The sequence below is a fragment of the Nyctereutes procyonoides genome, unplaced genomic scaffold, assembly GCF_905146905.1.
Source record: "Nyctereutes procyonoides isolate TBG_1078 unplaced genomic scaffold, NYPRO_anot_genome, whole genome shotgun sequence".
In the NCBI taxonomy this organism is placed as follows: Eukaryota; Metazoa; Chordata; class Mammalia; order Carnivora; family Canidae; genus Nyctereutes; species Nyctereutes procyonoides.
In genome coordinates, this window is record NW_026575135.1 from 21238251 (window position 1) to 21260871 (window position 22621).

Below are 22621 nucleotides of genomic sequence, written 5' to 3' on the forward strand. Positions count from 1 at the left end.
TAAAGTCACTCCTGTTATCTGCAACTGAATGTATACTCCCTCCAACTAACTGGGCCTCAGCAGTGGGACCCACATGAAGAGAGGGAGGCAGTCCTGGACTGAACCAGGGACCAGGGATGGTGAGCTCTGCCTCCAGCTTGCCTGGGACACATGAGTGAAACACGTGAGTGGGCCTAATTGGAGCCTCAATCTCCCCATCTAGAAAGTGAGGACTGCAGGGCAGCCCAGCCCCAATGGGCTTTCAGCAAACCCTGGTCCTTCAGAAGCTTTAGTCTAGCCAAGGAGAGGAGTTATTAATAGGGAAATGGGGGCTATATAGTGTCTCAGTTCTCTTGACAGATGATTCTGCAGTATAGTGGGGCACAGAGGAGGGACAGTTCGTGGGGTAGGGATGGCGATTGGAAGTCAGGAGAGCATGGGGGGAGGGGAGTCAGCCTTGATAGACTGAGGGCAGGGGAAGGAGCAATTATAGATAGAAGAACCATTTGAGCAGAGGTCCAAATGTGTGAAAGAATCTTGGCAGTATGAGGAACAGTACAGTGTAGGGCAAGGGAGGCAATGGCCAGATGGGAAAGAGTCCTCAGGAGGGCAGAGCCAGACCCTCTGGGGCCACGGTGGCACCAGATGACCCTCCACACCTGCTGCCATCTCAACTCCTGCCTCTTCACGACCTACTGAGTGTTTTGACATCCACAGCCAACCTGTGAGGGAGGAGGCAAGTCATGTTTGTCCTATTTTATAGATGAGGAAGCTGAAGCTCAGAGGCAAGAAGCCAACTGGTGGGAAGGCAGGGAGTTTGGGGCAGGGAATGGGGGGACAGGGGAGGGTCAGTTCTCTGCCTCTGAGCCCAGCTCTTCTGCACCACAATTCCTGTCTGTCCTGGCAGACAGCTGTGCCCAGATACGGGAGGGAAGGCCCTCAGAGCTGAATCTCCTTCCTGTTCTCTGGGCCGCAGAGTCTGAAATCCCCACAGCCCGGGTTTGGCCGTGACCCTGCAGGGCCGAGGTGGTCACCCTTTTGTTTTGGGCATCTTTGCACGGTGGAGCTGCTGCCGTCACTCCCCTGCCAGCCCCTGAGGAGTTCCATCCCATTAACTCAGCCACGTCACCATGGCAACACAGGCTCCCGACTCTTCCAAAGATAGGAGATAGGAGTGCCCATGCCAGGGCAGGCCTGCACCCCTTCTCCAGACATGCAGGAGAGCCAGAGACCTCGACTCCTCTCTAGTCAGGAGAGCCACATTACCCGATCTCCTATTCTGCACCCAGTGCCTGCCTCCTAGAAACCACCTCCCTAGCCCCCAGACGCCCCCCTGCCGCTGCGTGTGTTAGCTGAGAGCTTTCAGCTTATTTTAGGTTGTTTCTCCATTACTATGTACCTGCCTTTTCTCCCCACAGCTCTGAAATTCAAGCAGGCTCTTAGCTGAGCTGGAGCTGGCATAGTAACCGTACATGCTCCCACTTTCTCATTGACTCCGCAGGGTAACCTCTGAAGTATATATGGTGATTCCTCCCATTTTACAGAAGAAACAGAGAGGTTAAGTAACATGTCCAGGGTCACAATGCCATCAAACGAAGACAATATTTGAGTTCCGGGCTGTTTTAACTCGGTATATTTGACATTTATGTAGTTCTTACAATATGCCAGGCACTGTTCTATGCTTCACGCATGTTAACTCTTTGAATTCTCACAACAATCGGTAGGTACCGTGAATAGCTCCACCTTACAGATGAGGCTATCAAGGCACAGAGAGGTTAAGTAACTTGCCCAGAGTCACACAGAAAGAGGTAGAGCCTGGATTCAAGCCCAGGCAGTTTGGCTCCTGAGTGGTGTCCACGACCACTATATAGTGTTTGATTATAATTCTAGGGCCCTTCGCTCCCAGCTGTACCAGACCCCATGCTGAGGTCAAGAAATTGACCACCTGACCACCTCTAGTAACCACACCTGGCTCCTCTCACCGGCCTGGCCGGCCTCTCAAATCAAGCAACTGGCTAGTTTTGAGGATTTTATCTTTCCGACCGTCCTGCATCTTTCTTTTTCCAATTTCCCTTCAATCTCAAAGTAATCTCACGTTTCCACTCATTGCTCTGGGCCTTAAAAGGCTCCCATTTGGAACAACAGCTGGGAATTGTCTTCCTTTAGAGAGAAGAGCCTTCCAGTACCCTCACAGGCAAAGTCCCCCTTGTCCTCCCACACTCAGCCTGTCTCCAAAGACCATTAATGCAATCACTTAACAAGAGGCCAGCTCTAATAGAAAGGAAGAAAGAGGAGGAGCATTGTTAGCGGTTTGAAGGGGAGAAGAAATCATAAAATCCATCAAACCTGTATTTGTCTCATTAAAAGTGTTTCTAATTTATAATGTCCTGGAATGCAGATGCCGCCCAGCTGTGCGGGCCTGGTAGTCCTGCCTGGTGCACACCCCCCACCACTGCTCCTGGGCCCCCTCTCCCACCTCGCTGGGACTGCCATCAATTTCTGCTCATCAGCGGCACTTACAGTAAATGGATTCATTTGTGGCAATGGGAGCTGAGAGACAAAGGTGACAATATAATTAAGGTTTTTAATTCTATGCCTGAACAGTTAAGTCCAGAACTCATGATAATTAGCTGGCTGTAATGAAAGATCTTTAATCGTTATTTTCCCTTTGTTTCCTATAATTGTTCATTTTGGCCAACTACATTTGTCCTTTCATTTGAATCTAGTTGCACAGTTTTATGTCACTTCCATTATTCCTATAAACTCCAAAGAAAATATGTTGTGGAGCTGGTCCTTTACAAAGTCACGGCAAGATGACACAGGGGGCTCATCCATGCACAACTGCTGCTCTGGCTACTTTCTGGAGGAAAGGAAAACTGGTTCAAAAAATTCACAGGCCTGGGGATACGTCTACATAAAAGTAAACACTGGCAAGAGAATGAATAACGATAGGCTCTTTAGGGCTGAACTGGCCACATGAGTCGGCATCTAGAAGGACGAGAGTCACAAGTTCTGGATGAACATATTGTCTTTTTACATTTTAGCATTCCTATTGTCGGCCACATCTTACAACTGATGCGCATATTTAATGTCAAGACCATCCTGTGTGTTTCCTGAAAAGTTACAAATGAATTCACAGTGTTGCTTACAGCTGATAATGCCTTAGACTTGAAAAACCATGGCAAAGCGTCATCCATACCACAAATATGTATTAAGGAATCACTCCACTCCAGGCAGGGTGGTGGGAATGTAGTGATGGGTAGAAACTGATCAGTCTCTGCTCTTGTAGTCTCCACAGTCTGAGGATCATCAGCCTCCTGTCTAACCATAGTTGGTCACCTAGATGGGACATTTTTCAGTGGCTGTGGGCTGTTTCGACCCTGCCCAACTAAGGATCTAGGTAGCCATATTTCTGGTAGGCAAACCAGAACATCAAAGCAAGAGGTTGGGGGCTTATAGCCAGGAAATGGAGGAGACCAGACATTTGAGCCCTGTCTTGCAACTAACCAGGACTAGAGAAGAGCCCAGCCAGGAAATTTGCTTGGTAGTATTGTCATTGGAAAGGAAAACAGGCCTCAGAATGGATGTAAGGAATGCAGTCGGATGGGGGGGGGGGGCACCTGAGCGGGAGGCCTGTGTGGCTTGTGACACATTCCATGTCCTTTCTCTCCTCCCTCCACTGCTGACCTGAGTCCCGAAAGTTGCTTTTCCAAGGCCACGTGGTGAACTCACATAACTCCAGAGAGGACTAGAGTTAATCTGCATCTTGTCTGACCCACAGCCCTGCAGCTCAAGGTTCTGAACATTGCCTTGTCTCAAAATCCCTTTAGTGACCAGTTACAATGAAGAGGAAAACTAGGCCACCGCCATAAAAATCCTTTCCCTCTTCCCCAATCCATTCTGCACACAAAGTCAGAGTGATTGTTTTAAAAACACATGGCCCTTCCCTGTAAAAATCTTCAGTAGCTTCCTAGTATCCTTTTGGGGGAAAAAAATCTAAACTGAACACAGCCAGAGTCCTGCATTACCTGCCCTCCTCTGCCCTCCTCTCTGGCCTGCGCCTGCAGCCTGGCTGCTTGGCCCTGGATGTAGTCAGCCCATTTCATTCCCAGCACCTTCTCAAACCTCCAACCACCTTTTGCTTACTGAATGGAATCCTTCCGAGGCCAGGTCAAATGTGGCCCCCAATCTAAATTATGCCCCCATTATTTTTATTCTTGTGCTGGGATGGAGGGAGTCCCCGCAAGGCCGCAGGTGCAGCTGAGGCGACCTGACGGGTCCCCAGCTCACCCGCTGACCCCTGCTTCCTGCTCTCCCTCCTAGGCACAGGAAGATCCACTCCTGGCCGAAGAGCACGTTCACACACTAACTCAGACAACAAATACTGAACACGTAAGGGCAGACTCCGTACTACATACGCACTGGGGCACAACCAGTGAACCAGTGTCCAGTCAAATGCCCTTTGTCCCAAATTAGTAGCTAAGTGACCACACACACACACACACTAATTTCCTCACAGCCTTCCATGCAAAGTTAATCGTCAACCTCTGCTTTGGGTCCATCCTCTCTTTGGACCATCTCAGACACTGTGCTCAGGGCTGCTGGCTCCCAAGTGTGAGAGACTCTTGTGTGCTCAGACGTCCGTCCTGACTTCCAGTGTTGTTGCATACTTGTACCACAGTTGCCCTCAAACACAACATATGTCATCCATTCATGTATTTATTCAAAAAATATGTAGTGGTCACCTACTATGTGCCAGACTCTGTACTGCATACTGGGAAGAGGGCTCTCCTATAGGCTAGTTGGACAATGACAAAAACAAGTATGTGAATGTGATTATTTTCCATAATCACTGTTGGAAGGAAAGAAGGTTGAGCCCTACTGAGGAGGTGGTGTTCAAGTGGATGGTTTTGGCCAGAGAAACATCAAGTCTCCCCAGACTTGTACCCCTTTTTCTGTCGGTGGCATCTCTGGCCTCTCAGTTTTCTTAACCAGAAAATCCAGAGTCCCCAGCTCTTCCTGGTCTGGCCCTGTTGACCCTACTCTCACGTCCCTCTTGTGCCAGTGTATTCCTTGCTCACATTCAGGACATCCCTCTGTGACCTTGACGATCTTGACACTTGCCCCCTTCTAATCCATCTTCACCCATCACTGCCAGATCGGCCTTCCAGAAACGCACTTCAGACCACATCACCCTCCTGCTTAATAACCTGCAGTGGTTACCAAGTACTCTCAGAACAAATCCCAATATTCACAGCCTGATGATCAGTGTCCTCCACAATTTTGCTCTAACTAACCACCTCAACCTTATTTCTCATGACAACATTTTGCACCCAACATCCTAACCAAGTTGTATATTCACAGAATTTTACTGCCTCTGTACTTCTGCTCATGCTGTTCCCTTATCTGGAATGCCCTTCCCACCTTTTGTGTCTAAGTGCCCATGGCACCTGCTCCTTAACTACACACACACACATACACACACACACACACACACCTGTCACCATGGTCCTATTTCCCTCTCTGAAGGCCCACAATACTTTATCTGTTCCTCTCTTAGCCCCTTAACGGGCGATGAGCTGCCTGAAGACAAGAGCTCTGTGTGATCCACGTGGCCCTCTGTGACAGTGGGATGGGAGGGAGTGACCCTGTGTGTGTTAGGAGGGACTCCAAATCCCAACCCTGCCACCTGTGGGCTGTGCAACCTTGAACTATTTAATACTTGTATGCCTCAGTTTGCTCTTCTGTAAAATGAGGATTGACTGGATTGATTATATAAATGATAAACAGGGCTTGGCTCATCCTGTTAACAATTATTGTGGGAATAACTAATTGTGGGTAGATAGATAAGTCAGATAGATTCAGCAGAGGCAGTTTCCAGTTCAGATCTCAGGGAGGACCTTGGGGTGGACCATCCCTGGGTCATTCCTCTCTGACCAGGCTTCCCCTCCTGGCTGGCAGGACCCAGGAGGAGACCAGGGCCAGCTGCATACTCTCCTCCTCTCAAAGAATTTGGGGAGATACAGCCCCTCCCATGTGTACATGTGCCTCCATTCTGTTGTTGAGCCCTGTTTCTCAGTCTTCAAGGTTACCCAATCCCCAGGGATGCCCAGCAGCTGGAATCAGGCACCATCCTCAGCAACCAGGTCCTGAGCAAGCCAGTCATCCTGCTCTTCTTGCTATTCTGGGAGCTCACATGCACTCAGACCAGCTGTGTAGTCAGGGCCTGGGCTTCCTCCCTCCCCAGGATGGCAGTGTGCTGAGAAGCAGGGAGCTCGCGGTCATCTCAAGCAAAGTTCTCCTCACCTGAGCCCTGAATCCCTCACTAGAGATGGCAGGAGTGCTCCCTTTGTACACCCATCCTCTGTGTGCTGCCCTGCTGGGAGTCTTCAGGGTCCTTTGTGATCCCCACAGAGGAACCCAGATCTCCCTCTTGCCTCCAGAGAAAAGTTCATCAAGTCTCATTGCCTCCGAGGACCTCTGCTTCCTCTTGCTGTAGAATGGAAGTGAATAGAACCTTGCCTCCCTCCCCACACAATTGCTGGGGAAGGAGTGGGCAGCTGGACCACAGAGGGGTAGATGGGACCAGCCCCCACCCCGAAGACCCCACTCTGGAAGACAGACTGGGAGGAGCTGCAGAGGGACAGACAACCCTACAGCATCCTCCCTCCTCAGAAACCCCAGTCACCCTGGATTGTCTGTCTGTAGGAACTCAGCCAGCCAGCATCCCTTTGCAATCTCTTAATTGCTTGCTGAGCACCTACTATGTGCTGGCTGCAACAAAAAGAGAAGATGACAAACGTCTGGGGAGAGTGACCTGTAACCATGCCAGACACTTTCCAGATAGAGCTCATGGAAGCCCCCCCACACACACACACAACTGCTGTAAGAGCTGCATCATTATCACCCCCCACTTCAGGTAAGAAAGCAGTCTCAGAAAGGTGACATGACCTCTCCGAGGTCACATAGCTTCTAGGTGGTAGGACTGAGATTGAAACCCAGGTCAGTCTGGTGGCAGAGATGATCTTGACTGTCTTGGGCCGCCCCCGCCCCCCGCCTCACCCTCAGAGCACTCCCTTCAGAAGTCACCTGGGATAGACAAAGGCAAGGAGGTGTCAAGATCCTTGAGAGAAGAGCTGCTCCTCTCATCAGGCAAGAGGGTCTGAAAGGCAAGCGCTGGTTGTGGGTCTCAAATCTGTGGCTTTGGCCCCCTTCCCAGAGCTCACTGACAACTGTAAAACTTGCCCTGGCACAGGCAGGGGTTGGGGGAAGCAACAAACATAGTTATAGGTCAAGCCAGGCCGAAGTCAGCCCTCCTCCGTCCCCCCACCCCAGCCACTGCCCGAATTCCCTTCTCCTTGCTGACCTCCTGTCTCTCTAGACCCAGCTTCCTAAAACCTCGCTCCCCTTGACAGTCTTGGGTGTCCCCTGGCACTCCCAGCCCTGAACTTTATCCCCCAGCAGCTTCAACTCGTGTGGATCCCACTCACCCACACTGTGGTCCCAACCCAGACCTTCGTTGATGCCGTCCCTTCCATGTGATGTGCCCATCCTCTCCCCACTGTCCTCTTGCCTGGCTGCCCCTTCCAGGCTGGGTCAGATGGCCCTCTTGCAGCACCCAGGGTGCTCCCATCTCTGCACTTGCCGCACCCCTTTATTATGAGCTAACCCACCTGTACCCCACCTGCCTCCACAGAAGCAGAGACCGGCTCATCCACCACTGTACCCCCAGGGCTAGGATAGAGCCTGGCAGGTCAGGAAACACTTGTAAGAATAATAATAATGTCTCACCTTGTGAGACAGTGAGGAGCTGGCCAGTCCAGAGGCAGGAGCGCCCCACCAAGCTGGGCTTTCCATTCCTTCAGTAAACATTTCATGAATCCACGCTGGCTTTGGCAGCACATACACTAAAATTGAAACAATACAGAGGTTAGCATGGCCCCTGCGCAAAGAAGGATGACACACAAATTCGTGAAGCGTTCCATATTTTAAAAAAAGCAAAAACATTTCATGAATCCCTTCTCTGTGTCAGGCCCTGGATGGGAGAGACACTGAGGCATCGTGTCATGTGAGAGACCCACCTTGCCTCGGGGTTGCTCACAGGCTCCCAAGGAGCCCATAGGATACAGCGACTAAGAACACAAGTTCAGGGGCTCCCCGGGGGGCTTAGTCGGTTAAGCATGTGCCTTCGGCTCAGCTCATGATCCCAGGGTCCTGGGATCAAGCCCCATGCCTGGCTCCCTCTCAGCGGGAAGCCTGCTTCTCCCTCACCCTCTGCCTCCCCGCCCTGCTTGTGCTCTCTCGATCTCTCTTTCTCTTTCTCTGCCAAGTAAAAAAATAAAATCTCAAAAGAAAAAGAACAAATTCAAATCCCATCTCCACCACTTACTAGCTGTGTGACTTTGCACAAGTTTCCTACCCTCCCTGTGCCTCAATTTCTTTATCTATCAAACAGGAGCGATAACGGCAGCTACGTCGGAGGGTGAGGGAGGAACAGAGGCAGTAGTGCACGAGCAGCCTCCCTCGGGTGGGTGCCCAGCCTCGTGCTCCTGCCCCCTCCGGGAGCCAGCGAGGCAGAGCCAGGAGGGCACAGGCTGCGAAGCCACCCAGCCGGGAATGCGAGGCCCGGCTCTACCAACCAGCTGTGTGACTTTGAGAAAGAGAGATGTGAAATGGACCGTTTCCCCCAGAACCCAGCCGAGCCTCCTTTTTTCCCTTAGGACAAGTAGGGAGGGAAAGAATAACTGCTCTGCCTGCTTCACAGAGCCTTGTGAGGACAGAACAAGACAGTGGATGTAAAGTCCTTTGTGAGCTGCACGGGGATTATTCTCATCAGAGCAGTGCATCCAGTCAGCTGGGCAGGCTGGACCGGGCTGGGTGTGCACGAGGACATATACAACAGGGCTTCGGTGAGCTTTGGGGTCACACCCTGAGGAGGCCCCATCCTCTGATCCCTGAGGCTGATTTCTGGGGCCCTTTCCCCAGTGCCTGCCAGGATCACCATGGCAGCCAGGGCCACTCCTGAGGACTCACCCTGGCTGCAAAGCTGTTCCTGTGCCCTTGAATCTATTAAACAGAGCCATGTGATTAATTATTTTACTGTCTTTATGGCATCAACTTTAACTTGCTTCACATCCAGATTTCCAATTACATAAGCCAGAATCTTAAACTCGGGAGGACATGTATTATTGAACTATTTATAATCAGAGTTTTTCAGAGCAGAAAAAGCTCTGCCAGGCAAGAGCCACACAACCAAAATTAATGATTCAGAAACCAGAAGACAATCTTTCCGTAAGGAGGGGTGTGGGATGCAAAAGCAGGAAAAGAACAGAGAGGTTGTGTCTGAATCAAAGACGGCAAACCCTGAGTGGGAAAAATTAGAGGGGGAGACAAGCCATGAGAGACTCTTATCTCTGGGAAACAAATGAAAGGTTGCAGAAGGGAAGGTGGGCGGGGGGTTGGGGTAAGTGGGTGACGGGAGCCGAGGGGGGCACTTGATGGGATGAGCACTGGGTGTTATACTATATGTTATATTATATGTTGACAATCAAACTTGTTTTTTGTAAAAACAAAGATAGCAAACCATTTCTCCTGAAGGGCATCGACCTCCAAGGGGGAAGGCAAATCATCTGAGAGATGGGAGTCAAGGAGGACACACCCCTGCAAAAAAAAATCAGCTGTGGTTGAGGGAGCTATGGTTTTTTGTTTTTTGTTTTTTGTTTTTACCTTTAAAATACTTACATAATTTTTATTGAGATATAATTGATCTATAACATTATATTAGTTTCAGATATATAACATAATATTTGATATTTGTATATATTGTGAAATGATCATGTGAGTCTAGTTAACATCGATCCCCTCACATAGTTACAATATTTTTTCTTGTGAAGAGAACCCTTAAGATCTACTCTCTTAATGATTTTCAAATATACAATTCAGTATTGTTAACTATAGTCACCATGCTGCACATTATATCTCCAGGACTTATTTTATAACAGGGAGTTTGTACCTTTTGATCCTCTTTACTCATTTCTCTCATCTCCCAACCCCCACTTCTGCCAACCACCAATCTGTTCTCCATATCCACAAGTTCATTTTTCATTTAGGGCTTTTTTTTTTCCAGGTTCCACATATAAGTGAGATCATATGATATTCATCTTTCTCTGTCGGACTTATTTCACTTAGCATAATAACCTCAGCGTCCGTCCATGCTCTTGCAAATTGCAAGATTTCCTTCTTTTTATAGTTGAATACTATTCCATTGTATGTATGTACCACACTTGTGGGAGCTATTCTTTGATGAAAATAATGTAACCTGAGTTGGCCCAGCCATACCAGCTCCAGATTTAAAGTGGAGTCACATTATTACTGATGCCAATGTTTCACTGATTCATTGTTCCCCCTCCACCTGATAATTCCAAAGTTCTAGCTGCTTTCAGCACCTCCTTAACTGGTTCCAGAAAGCTCATGCATTTTTATCAGCAAATCCTATCTAGCTACTGCTTCATCTCCTCCTTCAGCAAGTTACAGGAGAATCTCAGGGCCACCTGTAAGCCACCCTCCACCGGGCAAATGCCTTCTCCACCACAGACGTGCTAGGAACTACAGGCTGTCCATAGCGAGTCTATGTCTCTGTGGGGACTGCCTCGCCCCCACTGTGCCGCTGCAGGGAGGCCTGTGTTCCAGTGATTTGCAAAGGTTTGATTAGAACAGACCTTTCCATGCTTACCCAGTATAGTTCCCTCCCAAACATGAGTCCACGATGGACTTGGACCAGGAGAAAAATCCTCAGACAGATCCTACTCCTTGCTGATGACTCCAGGCTTATCGCCAAGCTGAGTTTGTCAGCTTGCCTCAGTGTTGCAGGCAGATTCCTGGAGGCCATCTCATCAGTCTCCCCAGACAGGCAGCTCAGGATCAAAACAAGGCCCTGGTAGAGGAACATAGAGGAGATGCAGGGAGGTTACTCCTGTCTGTTGCACTCTAGTGACATGCCAAGTGCTGGCCCATGCTGTGTCCTCATAGAAACTGATTAGATAAATGCCACTAGCCCCATTTCACAGATAATGGAACTGCAGCTCAGAGAGGTTAAGTAACTCATCCAGGGTCCCACAGCTAGTAGGTGGTACCAGGCTCAACTAGGATTCATCCCAGTTCTGTTGGATGCCAAGATTCAAGTTATGACTCTCCCTCCTGCTGCTTGCTTAAGAACATAAAACGTGACAATCCATTACCAGGCCTTTGTCTAGAGAAAACTATTCTCAACACAGAAGAAATAAATGTTCTGTTTGTTTGCTTTCTGCAAGGGAAGCAGAGGGAAGAATTATCATCAACAAACACAGGCAGAGGTTTGTTGCCTCCTGGGGTGCATATTTGCTGAAATAAAGCTACAGACTTAAAATGACCCCCCCCCCAAAAAAAAAAGATGACCCTAGAGAAAGTATCATGACTTCTTTTAAAAGCACTCCCTCCTCTTTCTAATGATAGAGACTGGCCAGCTCTTCATGAAGCCTCTTTTCATGTCTCCTGAGCACTGAGCTAGACTACATTTCCCAGAGTTCTTTGCAGCTGGGCATGGTCATGTCCTTGGCTCTGCTCAATGGAATGAGAGCAGAGCCATATGGTCTAGTCACATATCAGTCTCACCACACGATCCTCCATGCACATTCCCTCGTCATCAATCTCATGCAAATAAACATCATGAACTTAAAAATCCTGGTTGAAAGTAGCAGGACCAGGTGATGGAGCCTGGGTCCCTGAACCACAATGGAAGGAGGACCACAGACAGTTTCTATCTACAGTTTCCAGAATTAGCAAAAACAACAACAGGACCCCCAGTTAAGTGTGACTTTCAAATAAGCAATGAATAATTTTTTAGCATAATATGTTAGGGACAATCTGGGGACAAAGGCAACCCCAGTCACCTTTCTGGATCAGCTCTGGGCCCTCAAGATCACTGGGCAGATAGCTATTATTTGAAACCTACTTAACTAAGAAATTATTTGTTGTATATCTGAAATTCAAATTTAATTACGTGTACTATATTTTATCTGGCAACCTTGCACCTATCAGAACAGCTGTCTAGTACTTCATAGGAATGAGACATCTGATGCCCATTGAGGCATCAGATATTAAACAATCCAGGCAAATGAGCTCAGTCTAGAATGATCAACATTTAAGCAAATAGACCAGCTTTTCTTAAGTGGACTGTTTGTAGCTCAGTAAAGTCTGTGAGGCTCTTACCTCTCTCCTTCCCATGGACACTCAGAAGGAAGAGAGAACCAACTCAGTTCTTGCCCCATCCCCCACCTCAGGAGCTCTTCACTTGAGATCACCAATAATTCTGAGGGGTTCATAAACAGGTGTGAACCAAAGTTCAGATTGCCCAGAGACAAAGTAGTCCAGGGGTGAGGTGTGGGAAGTCTTTGGGAAAAATAGCAGCGACACTTGGCTCCTCCAGGGAACATGACAAAAGCCACCAGTTTTGGCCCTCACAAAGCAAGGGATGGATACATGACTGGCCAGTCTGTGTTGAGACTGTCAGGATCAGGAACTATGGGCAGCTCAGAGAGTCAGAAATGTGAAATCTTGACATGGTGGGTGTTATTTCCAATGTAACCCAGAAAAAAACAAGATTTTGGAGCTATGTAGACCTAGGTCAAGTCCTGGTTTTACTGTTTTTCCAATATGACCTTAGGCAACTTCTTTCATCTCTCTGAGCCTTAGTTTCCATCTCTATATAATGAGATAACAGCAAACAAGTGTTGTAAATTACCTAAGATAATGTACCCAAAGCATGTAGCTCACAGTTAGTACATGGTAAACGCTACTTCCTCCCCTGAGGGTCGGACAGCTGGAGAAAAGAGGTGAAGGGGAGCTCACCTTCTTTATTACTCCCCAGTTTCCAATCATATACGTGTCCCCTCCCCTTCTTCCCTCCCTGACCCCTTAGCCCAGAGACCACAGCCACCAGGGTGAGGTGGAAAGAGGTATGTTTCTGATGCCTCCAACTTTCCTTCCTAGACAAGGACCACAGAGTTCCCATCACCATAGAAATAGGGTTCCAAATAGAAGTAGGGCTTCCAAGCCCCCACGCAAGCCTCTCACCTAACATTGCTAAAACTCTGCCCTGTATGAGTAGAATGGATTTTAGGTGTGCTAGCCTGGGACCTAATCACTACTTCCAGCCCTATCTCTCCAGACCTGAGTCTCGCTCCTTCAGAAGAGATTCCTTGTGAACCTCAGACTCCAGCATGTCAGGTGGGGCCTAGAGCTCCGGTGCCCAGATGCTCATTTCCAGCACACCCATCGCTCACCTGCTCCTGAAAACGCTCCCGTTGGCTCCTCTGGAGCCATTACCGTTCGTCATGTTTATCTGCATTTAGGTGCAGTGGGGATTCACACTCGTCGATCTGTCTTTGCTCATGAAGCAATGGCCCAAAAAATGGTAATGACGCCTCTGATGCTGCGGCATGACCGCATTCTGTACATATGGGGCTGCCAGAGCCAGCAAATACAAACGCGGGACGCCCAGTTAAGTTCGAATTACATATAAACAATGAATCCATTTTTAGTGTAAGGGTGCCCCATGCTTAGTAGGAGCATATTTACACCCCCAAAAAAGTATTCATTTTTACCTGAATTCGAGTTTAACACTTTCCTGTCTTTTATCTGACAATGCTACTCACCATCCTCCTGGTGCACCTGGGCCATGCCCAGCTGGAGAATTTTCACGGTTGGGCAAGATCTGGGGGTACTGGGGGCTCTCTCTCCTCTGCCACATTCTAACCTATCTTTCTCAAACATCTGCACACACCATGCCCTTCCACAACAAGACTCCATGTGTTTCCCTACACACACACTTTCCCACCTCCGGGCCCTTGCCTGCACCATTTCCTCTGCCTGACTACCCATTCCTCTGTCTCTGCTTATTTTCTACTCTCCTATTCCTTCAAAGCCGAGTTTCTAGGCCATCTTTTTCACAACATGCTATGGTTCCCAGCCTGATTCCTTTCCTCTGCCCTTCCACAGCCTGGTGTCCCCCACTCTCTCAGTACAATGAACATACTGGAGCCACTGCTCTGTGCCAAACTCAGCTCTGTGCCAGACACAATCACAAAACTGTGTGTGCCTGTCCATGTGTGTGTGTGTGTGTGTGTCCATGTGTGTCTATGTGTGTGTCTGTCCATGTGTGTTTATGCACATATCTGTGTGTCTGTGAGTGTGTGTGTGTGTGTGTGTGTGTGTAGTTGAGCAGAAGAGCTTGTGTTGGAATCAGGTGGGAATATCCTCACATGGTTATGTTAAAATAAACATTCCCATATATTCTGAGGAAATAGAGATGTGCACAAAGATTATGTCCAAGGAAACTAATCCCAGCACTTTTTTCTGTGAGTAAAAAAGATGAAAACAATCTGAATGCCCACCAAAAGGAAAATGGCTCGATTTGGAAACTTGTACACAATGAAATGCAGTGCAGTCACTAAAAGCGATTATTACAAAAGAACATATAATGACAGTGGTAAATATACATGATGTGTAAAAGAAGTTAATAAAACAGTATATACAATACTACTCTGTTTTTTAAATCCCTGTGACAGGACATGAATTTGAGATATTAATCAGTTTATTCTTACTATCTCCCCTGTACTCCTTTAGCTCCATGGCCACCATCCCACATGAGAGTGTGTCATGATCCCCTCCACTCCGATCATTACTCCAGAGGGCAGTTATCTGAATAGGACCAAAGATTAAAAATCCCAAATTCTTAGATTTCAAGTTCAGAAGTCACAGCTCAACTGTAGAATAGACAAAGCAGGTGGTGGGCATGATCCCCCAGTTACCACCTACCCACTCAGACTAGAGAAAAGGCACTCAGGCCCCTGCCACCTACCTGCTTTAAACCAAATCCTACGAGAGGGGAGAAAATGTTAGAAGGCCCCAGGTAAGTGTGGAAACTCCAAGGCACAGAGCCTCTGTACCTGTACCTGGTGCTGGAGAGGAAGCAGCTGCCAGAGAACAGAATGGGTGATGTAGGAGATCTAGATACAATAAAGCCCGTACTGCCCCCACCCCATGCAGTTTTTTGAGGCCCCAAACTGCATAGTAGGGCATTCAGAAAATTCTCATGCCTCTCAAATGGGGCCTCTCAAATTCTCATGCCTCTCTGAAGTTGGCTGGAAGAGAAGGTTGTGAGCCAGTCAGAGTTTTGTGGCCAGAATGGCCCTCGAGGGTGGGTGCAGCTTTACACTTAGTGGGGCTTCTAGTCCAAAGGGCCCTACCCCTCTCACCCCCCACCCCCAATCAGAAGGAACCAGGGAGATGGAGGCAGAGTAACAGTGCCTTCCCACCACTTAGACTCAGTCCACAGGATGGGACAGAGAGAAAACCCCAGTGGGGGAGCAGTCCTGAGTGTGATAGAGATCTAAAACCTGAAGTCACTAAAAAGTTTGAATATTAATGGCTTCAGTAAGAAATCACTAGATTGATTTTTCTGCATCAGACAGAACAGGGGCGAAGGAGAGAAGAAAAGCCTACTCACTGGAAAAATAAACTTACATCTGGCACATGTACCTTGAGCTATGAAACACCTTCCCATGGAGCACACATACACCTACACCAGACAGGAAGGCCTGGCCTCAAGCGGTAACTGTAGTTAACAGCATCCAGGGATGCAGGATCCCTAATTGTTCTTCTGTGGCTTTTTCTGAACTACTGGGACCCTCAGCAGCTTCCCTGAAATTCTCCAGGGTATGGCATCAGGACAGACCGGCCTGACTATCCAATCCCAGCCCCCGGGAACAGGTGTAGTCACCCCCAAGGCCACCTCCCAAGAGTGAGCTTTCCAGAAGCATTTTCTAGTCTTAACTGAGCAGCACCATCTTTCCCATTACCCACACTCCTCCCTAACAACTCACATCCTATAAGAAGCAATGGCAAATATTAGCAGAAGACAGAGGAATATACCAGCAAACGTGGCCTTCATCCCCACTTCAAAGCTGTTTGCCGTCCTAGGTCTTGGCCAGTGACCTCGTGGGACCACATATGACTTCATCCCATCATGGTCAGGCAGGGACACTTCAGAACTATCGGGATCATTGCCAACACCCAGCCTTAAAAGAGAAGTCAAACACCAACACTGTGTGGAATTATACACATGCTGAAGGTGACAAGTCTCAGCTCAGATCATTTTATTCTCCCTCAAAAGAAGGTCACTAAGTGTCCTGGCATGAAGACAGAGCACAATAATAACAGGAAAGCTGTCTTATACTGAGAACCTGGACTCTCAGCTCTATGCTCATTAATCTGTGCATTTTATCATTTCATCCTATAACAACCTGTGAATAGGACCCACTTCCGTCCCTTGCTGCTGTGGACTGTGTGCCGCTGGGGTTGGTGAAGGATCTCAAGATGGCTGGGTGAAAACTTGCTCTTAAAACCATTGACTGGGTAGCTTTTGGGGAGATCATACCCCGAAACCAGAAGGCCATTGCCAACTCCCTGAAATCCTGGAATGAGATGCTTACCTCCAGGTTGGCTACTCTTCCTGAGAAACCACCTGCTATCGACTGGGCTTACTACAAGGCCAATGTGGCAAAGGCTGGCTTGGTAGATGACTTTGAGAAGAAGTTTAATGCCCTGAAGGTTCCTGTGCCAGAGGATAAATACACTGTCCAGGTGGATGCTGAGGAAAAAGAAGATGTGAAAAGCTGTGCTGAGTTTTTGTCTCTCTTAAAGGCCAGGATTGAAGAAGATAAAAAAGAGCTGTGGAAGATGAAGAACATAATTCCATTTGATCAGATGACCATTGAGGACCTGAATGAAGTCTTCCCAGAAACCAAATTAGACAAGAAGTATCCCTATTGGCCTCACAAGCCAATTGAAAATTTATAAACTTGAGTTGGGGAGAAAGCCCTGGCCCTCATATTATAAACATTGGACATTAAAAATAATGATATGGTGAAGAAAAAAAAAAACGTGAATAGGTACTCCTTTCATCACTGAGAGTCCACATACCCTGGTTTGCTTTGTGCCTGTTGTCCCGACCTAGCATCCCAGTCTGGAGGACCTCAACAGTCACCCTGATCACTATCCCCCTTTTATAGCTGAAGATACCGAGGCTCAGAGAAGTTAGGTAACTTCCCTCAGGTCACACAAGCTAGAATGTGGTGGGGCTGAGCACTGGATCCAATCTATCTGACTTGGGAGGTGTGGGTTGTTAGCAAGCAATAGAGAAGGACACGATCAGGAGAGACAGGCAAGGAAAGGACTGCCAGTCAGACAGGAGGAAAGGGTGAGATCACCATTTTAAATATTTCTAAATAAATATGTATCCCTTTTACAAATTTCCCCATAAAGGGGATCCCTGGATGGCTCAGCGGTTTGGCGCCTGCCTTTGGCCCAGGGCGCAACCCTGGAGACCCTGAATTGAGTCCCGCGTCAGGCTCCTGGCACGGAGCCTGCTTCTCCCTCTGCCTGTGTCTCTGCCTCTCTCTCTCTCTCTCTCTCTCTCTCTCTCTCTCTCTCTCTCTATGTCTATCATGAATAAATAAATTAAATCTGTAAAAAAAAAATTTCCCCATAAAAATAAAAACTAGTACAGTTTGTGATGGCGATGCCCCTGCAGACAAGGACAGCACTCATTATAGGGACTCTTCCCCTCTCCTAACTCTGCTCAAAGAGCATCCAGCCAGGGGCCCCAGAGCCCTGTGCATCTGGGCAGCCCTTTCTGCACCTGCTGCTGCTGGTGGGGTGGGCAGAGATGCAAAAGAAAAGGCCCTATGTGAGGCCTGCAGCCCTGCTTCCAGTCCCCTCCACGCTCTCTCTTTTTTAACCCCATCTCCGTATCTGTGAAATGTGCTTGATCGTCCAGGTCTTACCTGCCTCCCAGAGTTCTGCCAAGGGGACCTGCAGGAAGAGCTGGGTTTCAGGATATTTTCCAGAAGCCCAGGCCACAGAGGCCAGCCTGTTGGCATCCCTCTACCCAGTGGACATTGCCGACCTCCTGTGATGTGATCACAGAGCCCCCATGTCCAGCTCATGGTAGTGGGCTGAGCAGCAAACAGGGCTCATTTGGCTTGAGCTGGCATGTTCTCTTTTTAGTAGGAAGGTTGCCACTCTGTTCTTTTTTTTTCACTCCCCTCATAGGACCTTCAAGTAAATTTAAACACAGTTCGTACGTAGGAGGAAAAGAAAACAGCACTTAGCTCAGGGTGCACTGATCAGATTTCTGGCCAGAAACCCCAGCATCCAATGTGGAAAGGGGAAATGGAGCTGAAAGGGGGCCACTGACAAGGGACCGCATGGTGCAGAACAAGAGAATGATCTCACTTACAGAACCCCTCTTGGAAGCTGGCCCAGCTGAGCTGAGGCATCGCACACATGGGCAGCCAAACATCCGTGGGGAGACAAGACCCTTTCTCAAGGGACACCTTCTCCCCTTTTAATAGAAGTCAGCCTGACAACTTCCCAAGGAACCCTTGGTTTGAAATGATGGAAGGACAGGGGGTCTCTGAGCCTCTGCTAGGGATGACCCCATGAAACTACTTATCCCACAATTTCTATGAACAGTGGGCAGGGCTGGGCAACGGACGGAGCACTGGCTTATTCAAAGGCTAAAGGCCCAGCTCTGGAATATAGAAGATGTGTGACATAACTTCTGAGCCTCAGTTTCATCATCCATGAAATGGGACTGTTAAAAAAAAACATGCTCTGCCTCCATTTAAGAATGGGGAAAGCTAAAAAAAAAAAAAAAAAAAAAAAAAAAAAACAATGAGGAAGGCTCTCTAGCCCAGGAAACTAAGGCCTACAGGAAGGGGCTGAGGGATTCATCTACTCACTAGCCCAGCTTTATCTCTTCTCCTTTTTTCATGCTCTTAAAGAAATGCTCTGTTATCTTGTCCCCAGAACACTATTCCTATCATATCTAACATTTGATTCAAATTAATTCACACAGTAGGTCTTAGGAGAATTTTTTCCCTTCAAAGAGGGATGCCTAATTCCTATCCTCCCCATCCACAGATCCCATTCACAGGTCCCACACAGCCTCATGCTCTAATCCACCCTGGATCTCCCCTTCTCATCAGTGGACCACCTAAGGTCAGACTCTGCAAGGATTCCAGGGCCACTGCAGGGGCATGACTCAGAAGAAGCCCAGTGCTTGCCCCAGCCCACCTCCTCACAGGTGCACCCTTCTACCCCCAAAAGAAGCCAAGAGAACAAGGGGACACCTCCAAGGGGACGCCATTTACAGACAACCCTTAACAGCAACAAGAGCAGGGCAATGACCTTCATAGGAATCCCTCGTAGTAACATTTCAGCCCCGGCCTGCGACAGGCTCCACTGACTCTTGGACATAAATTACTTGTTCATTATCAAGCGGCGACATGGGGAAGGATGTCGGCAGCTTGATTGTGTCTGTGTCCTGTGGCAGGCACTTGCCTTCTGGGCTGCCACTGTCCATGGTGTGTTTTACATGGGCTGGCACTGCTGCCAGCTTTGTGCCTCACAGAGGCAGCTCCAGAGTCTGGGCTGGGTGGCAGGAGGACACACAAATCCTCTTGACAAGGTGGCTAGAGGTAAGTGAGGATGGAAATTCAGCACCAATGTCCAGACACACAGAGCCTGACTTGAGTTAATTTTGAGAGGTTCCACTTATCAAACTCCAGCTACTGTGCTAAGTATATTTATATGAATTGGGATCCTTTGGTTGCATATGACAGAAAACCAGCTCCAAGCAGCTCAGTCCCAAAGGAAAATGTTAGAGGCATTCATTCAAATGGTGAAACCACAGGACAGACAGGGATGATGCTGGTCTTCAAGATTGCTAGGGCCAGGGATTCAAGTGCAAACAGGACTCTCTCTCTCTGTCCCCACTTCTCTGCTTCTCTCCAGCATGGTCTTTTCTGAGTCCCTGTCCCCAAGGCCAGCATTGTGTCTGCAGGCATCTTCAAACTTACATCTTACAGCTTTACAATGGAAGGGAAAGAGGCCTTATTTCCCCAGCTAGAGTATAAAATCCCAAGGATGGATTCTGATTAGCTCCAGTTGGTCATCTGCTCAGCAGCGACACAGGTAGTCCTGGGATCTGCAGCCCTGAGAATTCCAGGGATCACTTCTCAGGGAAAGGAGGGATACTCTACCAGGCATAAACACTGTAAAGCTTCCTTAAACAATGCACATGTCCTCTCATTATTCTTCACAATCACCCTATGAAATAGGTACTATTATATTCCCATTTTGCAGGTGAGGAAACTGAGACCCAGAAAGATTGACCCAGCTAGAAAGGGGCAGAGATAGCCATCAGACTCAGGTCAGCTGGATCCCTAAGCCCGTCCTCTTTGAAACATGAAACATGAACCTGGCAAGTTGAAAGAGACTCAATCTTAGAAGGACTTGAAGAGTTTTGGCTCATAGACGGAGACACAGTGGAGATGGGGTGGGCATGGGAACGGGGGGAGTGTGACCAGAGCCCCTCAGTCTGCAGGCCTAGTCTGTGCCATCTGAATGTGTCTGTTCTATTTTCCCTAAAGGAACAAAGATCTGCTTTGTTAGGACAAAGATCAAGCAAGAAGAGAACAAGGAAGTAAGAGCCCAAGTGAGCTTGTGGGCTTGATTCTGTGGCCTCCTCAGAGCTTGATGGGGATCTGGTCTGCGATGAGCAGTATCGCGAGAGGCCTGAGATAGAAACCAGCCCTGTCCTTATCTGGCCACATGGGCCAGGGAGCTAAATGCTGCAAACCACCCCTACCACCCCTCTTCTATCAGCTATTTTCTAGAGTTGGTATCTTATCCAATCCCAGGGTGGGGGCCAGGCAGGACTGACACCCAGTTTTACTGAGGAGCAGATTAAGGTCCAGAGAGATTGTGACTTTCCCAGAGACACACAGCTAGTGAGTGGTTTTAAAATGCTTGGCATCATCACCAAAATCTTCTCTTGCCCAGCCAAAACGACAATCATTTATTAAAGCACAGAAAAGTATTTATTCAGTATCTGTGTGGGCATAACTATGCTGAGCATCTTCCAAAGCAACAGAAAAGGACTATGGCGTGGATCTGGGAGTGGGGGTGGGGTTGTCTGGGGTGCAGAGGGAAGTCCCCCAAGTAAAGTTACTCTTAAGTTCATGAAGAGGATATCAGTTGGCTCCTCTGGGAGTAGACTCTGAGCAGAAAGTGACGGAATGAACCTGCCAATGTCGGTGCCAGGAGGGCCTTCAGTCCCCCAGAGGCAGCCCTGTTACTATGCAGATGCAGACACTGGGGTCCAGGGGAGGGGGCTTGCTCAGTAGGCTTTGCCCAAACGCAGAGCTTCTTCTGCTCTTTGTATGGCCATCCCTCTGAGTCCAGAGAAAATGTCCCTTGTCTGAAGCCTTCCCTGACTCTCTGACAGAATGGACAACACCCCCTCCGGATTCTCCCCAGCCTCACCGGGCTTACAGCTCACGCATGGTCTTCAGTGCCTGATGCTGCCCTCCTGCTCTACAGCGTGCGAGGCACTGGAGGGCAGGACCTGAGTCGAGTCTAGTTCTCCCCAACCCCTAGCCCCAGTGGAAACAGCAGGCACTTAATAAGAGATGGAGGAACAGAAGCACCTCTGAGGTGAAATGCCCACGCTACACGCTCCCCACTCCAACTCTAGGAAGACAACCGTCTGGGGTAAGAAACTCCCAAACCCTGACTTCAGAGCAGAAGGATGCAGAGAAGCCTAGTGATGCGTGGAAAGCACAGGGGTCCGGAAGCCCTGCAGAGGGCTGTGCCAGCCACCATTCTGCAAGGCAGGCACCTCCACCCACAGCCACCAAGGGGTGGTGAGGCCAGGGGACTGCTTGATCCAGCCACATCCTCATTCCCTGAGCGGATTCAGATGTGAGCCCTTCACCTACAGAATCACATCTAATTCCCTGGGGCCAAGCCCAACGCCCAGCACACAGGCAGGAAAGGCTCCACCGGGTTTGCTGAATGAATAAAGAAAGGCACCAGAGGACAAGGGAGTCAGTGAGGGAGGAAAACCAAGGTTAGTTGAACACCTGTGACAAGCTGGGTGTTCTTCACAGGCTACCTCACTCAAGCCCTGGCCATGATGCCCCCCAAAAAAGTGATTCAACTGAAGCTCAAGGAGGAGCTTGTTATTCAGGTCAATAGCAGATGGGGCTGTCTAGTCCCAGGCCCCCCCTTCACTCAGAGTCGATACAGAAAGTGCCATGAGGCAGGACGTGAATCTCTTGTCCACCGTTGTCTCCCAGTGCCCAGCACATGGCCTGGCTCAGAGGAGATGCCCAGTTGGTCTGTGAGCTTTGGCTCACACCCACGTTGGGGTCCTCTGGTCAGCAGCTAGAGGGGATCGAAGCAGGCAAGTCCCAGGCTTGGGACCTAGGGCCATGAGGCCTCATGAGACAGAGCCCCTCCCCACCAGCTGCTCCCGCCTCCCCAGCGTTGGCCCTCCTAGGAGAGCCGCCCACCCTGCGTTGCTGGCTGAGGGCTTCAGCAGACAGAGTCCCTGGGCCAAGCAAACCCCGAGGTCCCCAAACTTTCCACTTCTGTAAAGTGCTCTGATCTTGTCAAATTGCTACCAGAGGAGTCATAGCTGAGTGAACACTTGCCAGGTTCCCGTGGCTCTCCCGAGAGCTGTCACCGTCCTCAT

At 48.9% G+C, this 22621-nt stretch overlaps 1 non-coding gene across 1 annotated transcript; it reads left to right on the forward strand.

Moving 5' to 3' along the window:
- Positions 1-7866: 7866 nt before the first annotated feature.
- On the forward strand, positions 7867-7970 carry LOC129495359 (U6 spliceosomal RNA). Its single transcript, XR_008661517.1, has one exon. It is a non-coding gene; the product is annotated as a U6 spliceosomal RNA (small nuclear RNA).
- The last annotated feature ends 14651 nt before the right edge of the window (positions 7971-22621 follow it).